Source organism: Procambarus clarkii, chromosome 90, assembly GCF_040958095.1.
Source record: "Procambarus clarkii isolate CNS0578487 chromosome 90, FALCON_Pclarkii_2.0, whole genome shotgun sequence".
In the NCBI taxonomy this organism is placed as follows: Eukaryota; Metazoa; Arthropoda; class Malacostraca; order Decapoda; family Cambaridae; genus Procambarus; species Procambarus clarkii.
Genome location: NC_091239.1, coordinates 3,664,564 through 3,673,057, shown reverse-complemented (window position 1 = coordinate 3,673,057; position 8,494 = coordinate 3,664,564).

The window sequence follows — 8,494 nt, the reverse complement described above, 5'->3', positions numbered from 1 at the left end:
TGTCGTCGTCCGTTTGGCGGGGGTTTCGGGAGCTGAGCCACAGATGGCGTGGTCGTTACTGCTCCGTGTTCGGACGCTGGATCCGGGTTCGTAACATGTATATATATATATATATATATATATATATATATATATATATATATATATATATATATATATATATATATATATATAATATATATATATAGGCATATATATATAGGCATACTTGCAGCCTACTATGCAAGGCCCGATTTGCCTAATAAGCCACGTTTTCATGAAATAATTGTTTTTCGACAACCTAACCTAGCTTTCTCGGCTACCTAACCTAACCTAGCCTATAAAGATAGGTTAGGTAGGGTTGGTTAGTTTCGGTCATATATCTACGTTAATTTTAACTCCAATAAAAAAAAATTGACCTCATACATAATGAAATGAGTAGCTTTATCATTTCATAAGAAAAAAATTAGATAAAATATATTAATTCATGAAAACTTGGCTTATTAGGCAAATCGGGCCTTGCATTGTAGGCCAAGAAGTGCATTCTGGCTACTAGGTACGACATATATATATATATATATATATATATATATATATATATATATATATATATATATATATATATATATATATATATATATATACATATATATACATATATATATATATATATATATATATATATATATATATATATATATATATATATATATATATATATATATATATATATATATATATATATATATATATATATATATATATATATATTAGGCAAATCGGGCCTTGCATTGTAGGCCAAGAAGTGCATTCTGGCTACTAGGTACGACATATATATATATATATATATATATATATATATATATATATGTCGTACCTAGTAGCCAGAACGTACTTCTCAGCCTACTATGCAAGGCCTGATTTGCCTAATAAGCCAAGTTTTCATGAATTAATTGTTTTTCGACTACCTAACCTACCTAACCTAACTTTTTCGGCTACCTAACCCAACTTAACCTATAAAGAGAGGTTAGGTTAGGTTAGGTAGGGTTGGTTAGGTTCGATCATATATCTACGTTAATTTTAACTCCAATAAAATAAAATTGACCTCATACATAATGAAATTGGTAGCTTTATCATTTCATAAGAAAAAAATTAGAGAAAATATATTAATTCAGGAAAACTTGGCTTATTAGGCAAATCGTACCTAGTAGCCAGAATGCACTTCTTGGCCTACAATGCAAGGCCTGATTTGCCTAATAAGCCAAGTTTTCATGAATTAATTGTTTTTCGACTACCTAACCTAACCTAACCTAACTTTTTCGGCTACCTAACCCAACTTAACCTATAAAGAGAGGTTAGGTTAGGTTAGGTAGGGTTGGTTAGGTTCGATCATATATCTACGTTAATTTTAACTCCAATAAAATAAAATTGACCTCATACATAATGAAATTGGTAGCTTTATCATTTCATAAGAAAAAAATTAGAGAAAATATATTAATTCAGGAAAACTTGGCTTATTAGGCAAATCCTGCCTTGCTTAGTAGGCTGAGAAGTGCGTTCTGGCTACTAGGTACGACATATATATATATATATATATATATATATATATATATATATATATATATATATATATATACATATATATATATACATATATATATATATATATATATATATATATATATATATATATATATATATATATATATATATATATATATATATATATATATATATATATACTATATTAGATATATATGTCGTACCTAGTAGCCAGAATGCACTTCTCAGCCTACTATGCAAGGCCCGATGTGCCTAATAAGCCAAGTTTTCATGAATTAATATATTTTCTCTAATTTTTTTCTTATGAAATGATAAAGCTACCCATTTCATTATGTATGAGGTCAATTCTTTTTTATTGTAGTTAAAATTAACGTAGATATATGACGGAACCTAACCAACCCTACCTAACCTAACCTATCTTTATAGGTTAGGTTCGGTTAGGTAGCCAAAAAAGTTAGGTTAGGTCAGGTTAGGTCAGGTTAGGTCAGGTAGGTTAGGTAGTCGAAAAATAATTAATTCATGAAAACTTGGCTTATTAGGCAAATCGGGCGTTGCATATTAGGCTGAGAAGTGCGTTCTGGCTACTAGGTACGACATATATATATATATATATATATATATATATATATATATATATATATATATATATATATATATATATATATATATGTATATATATATATATATATATATATATATATATATATATATATATATATATATATATATATATATATATATATATATATATAATATATATATATAGGCATATATATATAGGCATACTTGCAGCCTACTATGCAAGGCCCGATTTGCCTAATAAGCCACGTTTTCATGAAATAATTGTTTTTCGACAACCTAACCTAGCTTTCTCGGCTACCTAACCTAACCTAGCCTATAAAGATAGGTTAGGTAGGGTTGGTTAGTTTCGGTCATATATCTACGTTAATTTTAACTCCAATAAAAAAAAATTGACCTCATACATAATGAAATGAGTAGCTTTATCATTTCATAAGAAAAAAATTAGATAAAATATATTAATTCATGAAAACTTGGCTTATTAGGCAAATCGGGCCTTGCATTGTAGGCCAAGAAGTGCATTCTGGCTACTAGGTACGACATATATATATATATATATATATATATATATATATATATATATATATATATATATATATATATATATATATATATATATATATATATATATATATACATATATATACATATATATATATATATATATATATATATATATATATATATATATATATATATATATATATATATATATATATATATATATATATATATATATATATATATATATATATATATATATATATATATATATATTAGGCAAATCGGGCCTTGCATTGTAGGCCAAGAAGTGCATTCTGGCTACTAGGTACGACATATATATATATATATATATATATATATATATATATATATATGTCGTACCTAGTAGCCAGAACGTACTTCTCAGCCTACTATGCAAGGCCTGATTTGCCTAATAAGCCAAGTTTTCATGAATTAATTGTTTTTCGACTACCTAACCTACCTAACCTAACTTTTTCGGCTACCTAACCCAACTTAACCTATAAAGAGAGGTTAGGTTAGGTTAGGTAGGGTTGGTTAGGTTCGATCATATATCTACGTTAATTTTAACTCCAATAAAATAAAATTGACCTCATACATAATGAAATTGGTAGCTTTATCATTTCATAAGAAAAAAATTAGAGAAAATATATTAATTCAGGAAAACTTGGCTTATTAGGCAAATCGTACCTAGTAGCCAGAATGCACTTCTTGGCCTACAATGCAAGGCCTGATTTGCCTAATAAGCCAAGTTTTCATGAATTAATTGTTTTTCGACTACCTAACCTAACCTAACCTAACTTTTTCGGCTACCTAACCCAACTTAACCTATAAAGAGAGGTTAGGTTAGGTTAGGTAGGGTTGGTTAGGTTCGATCATATATCTACGTTAATTTTAACTCCAATAAAATAAAATTGACCTCATACATAATGAAATTGGTAGCTTTATCATTTCATAAGAAAAAAATTAGAGAAAATATATTAATTCAGGAAAACTTGGCTTATTAGGCAAATCCTGCCTTGCTTAGTAGGCTGAGAAGTGCGTTCTGGCTACTAGGTACGACATATATATATATATATATATATATATATATATATATATATATATATATATATATATATACATATATATATACATATATATATATATATATATATATATATATATATATATATATATATATATATATATATATATATATATATATATATATATATATACTATATTAGATATATATGTCGTACCTAGTAGCCAGAATGCACTTCTCAGCCTACTATGCAAGGCCCGATGTGCCTAATAAGCCAAGTTTTCATGAATTAATATATTTTCTCTAATTTTTTTCTTATGAAATGATAAAGCTACCCATTTCATTATGTATGAGGTCAATTCTTTTTTATTGTAGTTAAAATTAACGTAGATATATGACGGAACCTAACCAACCCTACCTAACCTAACCTATCTTTATAGGTTAGGTTCGGTTAGGTAGCCAAAAAAGTTAGGTTAGGTCAGGTTAGGTCAGGTTAGGTCAGGTAGGTTAGGTAGTCGAAAAATAATTAATTCATGAAAACTTGGCTTATTAGGCAAATCGGGCGTTGCATATTAGGCTGAGAAGTGCGTTCTGGCTACTAGGTACGACATATATATATATATATATATATATATATATATATATATATATATATATATATATATATATATATATATATATGTATATATATATATATATATATATATATATAAAAATTGACCTCATGCATAATGACATGGGAAAATTTATCATTTCATAAGAAAAAAATTTGATAACATATATTAATTCATGAAAACTTGGCTTAATAGGCAAATCGGGCCTTGCATAGTATATATATATATATACATATATATATACATATATATATACATATATATATATATATATATATATATATATATATATATATATATATATATATATATATGTATATATATATATATGTATGTATATATATATATATATATATATATATATATATATATATATATATATATATATATATATATATATATATATATATATATATATTGGTGTATACTGGCAGCAGGTTTTCTTTCAAACATGTTTCATTGAATATGACCGCATATTCTGTATTTATTATTTTCTGGTTTAGGGCTTCTATCCCTCTAACTATTTTCTTAGCATCAGGGCTTAATTGGAATAGGAGTTCTCCAAAACTCATTTTCGTACTTTTAAGGTGAAGAAAAGAAGTGATTTACTATAGAGTGTATTACACTTATTTGTATAATTTGCACGACGTTTCGAACCTCCATGGTTCATTCTCAAGTGAACAGATCTTACAATACTAGTTGATTTTATACCCGCATTAGGTCAGGTGATAATACAATGAAGGTGAAAAACATGGGGGGATACATAAGGGATGAACATAGGGGCTGCAGAAGGCTTATTGGCCCATACGAGGCATCTCCTATCTAAACACAAAGATTAATCCAGTGTAATTGGCCTGTTATGTTGGACATTGTCTTCTCATTGTCATCGATGCCAACACAGAAGACAATGTCCAACATAACAGGCCAATTACACTGGATTAATCTTTGTGTTTAGATAGGAGATGCCTCGTATGGGCCAATAAGCCTTCTGCAGCCCCTATGTTTATCCCTTATGTATCCCCCCATGTTTTTCACCTTATACATGTGCCCATCCAGGCTCAAGAAGGGTGCCTCTTTAGTAAAAGCTTGGAGTAGTTTCCTAAGGAAACTACTCCAACAACAGTAGAAACTACTACTACAATGGGTATAAAATATTATACCCATACAATGGGTATAAAATATTATACCCATTGTTTCGTGTTCTGTCTTGTGTTGAAAGCTTGTTTTCACCTCATCCAAAACTATTGTAACATATCACCTCACTCAAATACAGGTATAAAATCGAAGCTGTTTAAACTCTATTTAGTTATAGTTGTGTGTGTGTAAACTAAAGTCTTTGAAAATGTAATAAGTTATTACGAAACGTATTCAAGTGTCAGACTAGAAATAAAAATGAATTTTGGAGAATTGATTTTTCAGTTACCATCAACAGTGAAAAGAAATATAAGAAATATTGAGAAAATTCGTGTTAGAATTGTTAATCTTACTTTTTCGGTCATATTTAATAATATATATATATATATATATATATATATATATATATATATATATATATATATATATATATATATATATATATATATATATATATATGTATTATATATATATATATATATATATATATATATATATATATATATATATATACATATAAATGTATATATATACATATAAATGTATATATATATGTGTATATATATATATATATATATATATATATATATATAAAAATATATATATATATATATATATATATATATATATATATATATATATATATATATATATATATATATATATATATATATATATATATTATTAAATATGACCGAAAAAGTAAGATTAATAATTCTAACACGAATTTTCTCAATCTTTCGTACATTACGCTTCACTGTTGGAGGTAAATCAAAAATCACTTCTCCAAAATTCATTTTTATTTCTAGTCTGACGCGACACGGGCGCGTTTCGTAAAACTTATTACATTTTCAAAGACTTCACAAATACACAACTGATTAGAACGTATCTCTGATTTTATATCTACATTTGAGTGAGGTGGGAAGGGTGATGTGGCATTAACACAAGACAGAACAGGAGGGGATATTAATAGGGTATTAAAAGTATCAACACAAGACAGAACAGAAACAATGGGTATTGAATAGAAGTGTTTGTAGAAAGCCTATTGGTCCATATTTCTTGATGCTTCTATATTGGAGCGGAGTCTTGAGGTGGGTAGAATATAGTTGTGCAATAATTGGCTGTTGATTGCTGGTGTTGACTTCTTGATGTGTAGTGCCTCGCAAACGTCAAGCCGCCTGCAAAAATCAGAGGATACAACTGACGATTTACTATAAAACCAGAAAAACGGCCAGCCTACTCATGAGAAACTCTCCAGACACAAAACAGAACGCTTTAAAAGAGACTAATGTCGTCTATGCCTTCAAATGCCCACTTGGGGACTGTAAGCTCCAAAAAACCCAGTATATAGGCAAGACAACAACATCTCTTTCTAGGCGTTTAACGATGCATAAGCAACAGGGCTCCATTAAGGAACATATAATCTCTTCCCATAACCAAACCATCGCCAGAGAAATCCTAGTAAACAACACTGAAATCATCGATAGATACAGCGATAGCAGGCGGCTTGACGTTTGCGAGGCACTACACATCAAGAAGTCAACACCAGCAATCAACAGCCAATTATTGCACAACTATATTCTACCCACCTCAAGACTCCGCTCCAATATAGAAGCATCAAGAAATATGGACCAATAGGCTTTCTACAAACACTTTTATTCAATATCCATTGTTTCGTGTTCTGTCTTGTGTTGATGAAATTAATACCCTATTAATACCACATTTTGTTCTGTCTTGTGTTAATGCCACATCACCCCTTCCACCTCACTCAAATGTAGATATAAAATCGGAGATACGTAAGTTCTATTCAGTTGTGTATTTGTGAACTAAAGTCTTTGAAAATGTAATAAGTTTTACGAAGCGCGCCTGTGTCGCGTCAGACTAGAAATAAAAATGAATTTTGGAGAATTGATTTTTGATTTACCTCCAACAGTGAAGCGTAATGTACGAAAGATTGAGAAAATTCGTGTTAGAATTATTAATCTTACTTTTTCGGTCATATTTAATATATATATTTATATATATATATATATATATATATATATATATATATATATATATATATATATATATATATATATATATATATATATATATATATATATATAAATATATATATATATATATATATATATATATATATATATATATATATATATATATATATATATATATATATATATATATATATATATATATATATATATATATGTCGTACCTAGTAGCCAGAACGCACTTCTCAGCCTACTATGCAAGGCCCGATTTGCCTAATAAGCCAAGTTTTCATGAATTAATTGTTTTTCGACTACCTAACCTACCTAACCTAACCTAACCTAACTTTTTCTGCTACCTAACCTAACCTAACCTATAAAGATAGGATAGGTTAGGTTAGGTAGAGTTGGTTAGGTTCGGTCATATATCTACGTTAATTTTAACTCCAATAAAAAAAAATTGACCTCATACATAATGAAATAGGTAGCTTTATCACTTCATAAGAAAAAAATTAGAGAAAATATATTATTTCAGGAAAACTTGGCTTATTAGGCAAATCGGGCCTTGCATAGTAGGCCGAGAAGTGCGTTCTGGCTATTAGGTACGATATATATATATATATATATATATATATATATATATATATATATATATATATATATATATATATATATATATATATATATATATATATATATATATATATATCGTACCTAGTAGCCAGAACGCAGTTCCCAGCCTACTATGCAAGGCCCAATTTGCCGAATAAGCCAAGTTTTCATGAATTAACTGTTTTTCGACTACCTAACCTAACCTAACCTAATTTTTTCGGCTACCTAACCTAACCTAACCTATAAAGATAGGTTAGGTTAGGTTAGGTAGGGTTGGTTAGGTTCGGTCATATATCTACGTTAATTTTAACTCCAATAAAAAAAATTGACCTCATACATAATGAAATGGGTAGCTTTATCATTTCATAAGAAAAAAATTAGAGAAAATATATTAATTCAGGAAAACTTGGCTTATTAGGCAAATCGGGCCTTGCATAGTAGGCTGAGAAGTGCGTTCTGGCTACTAGGTACGA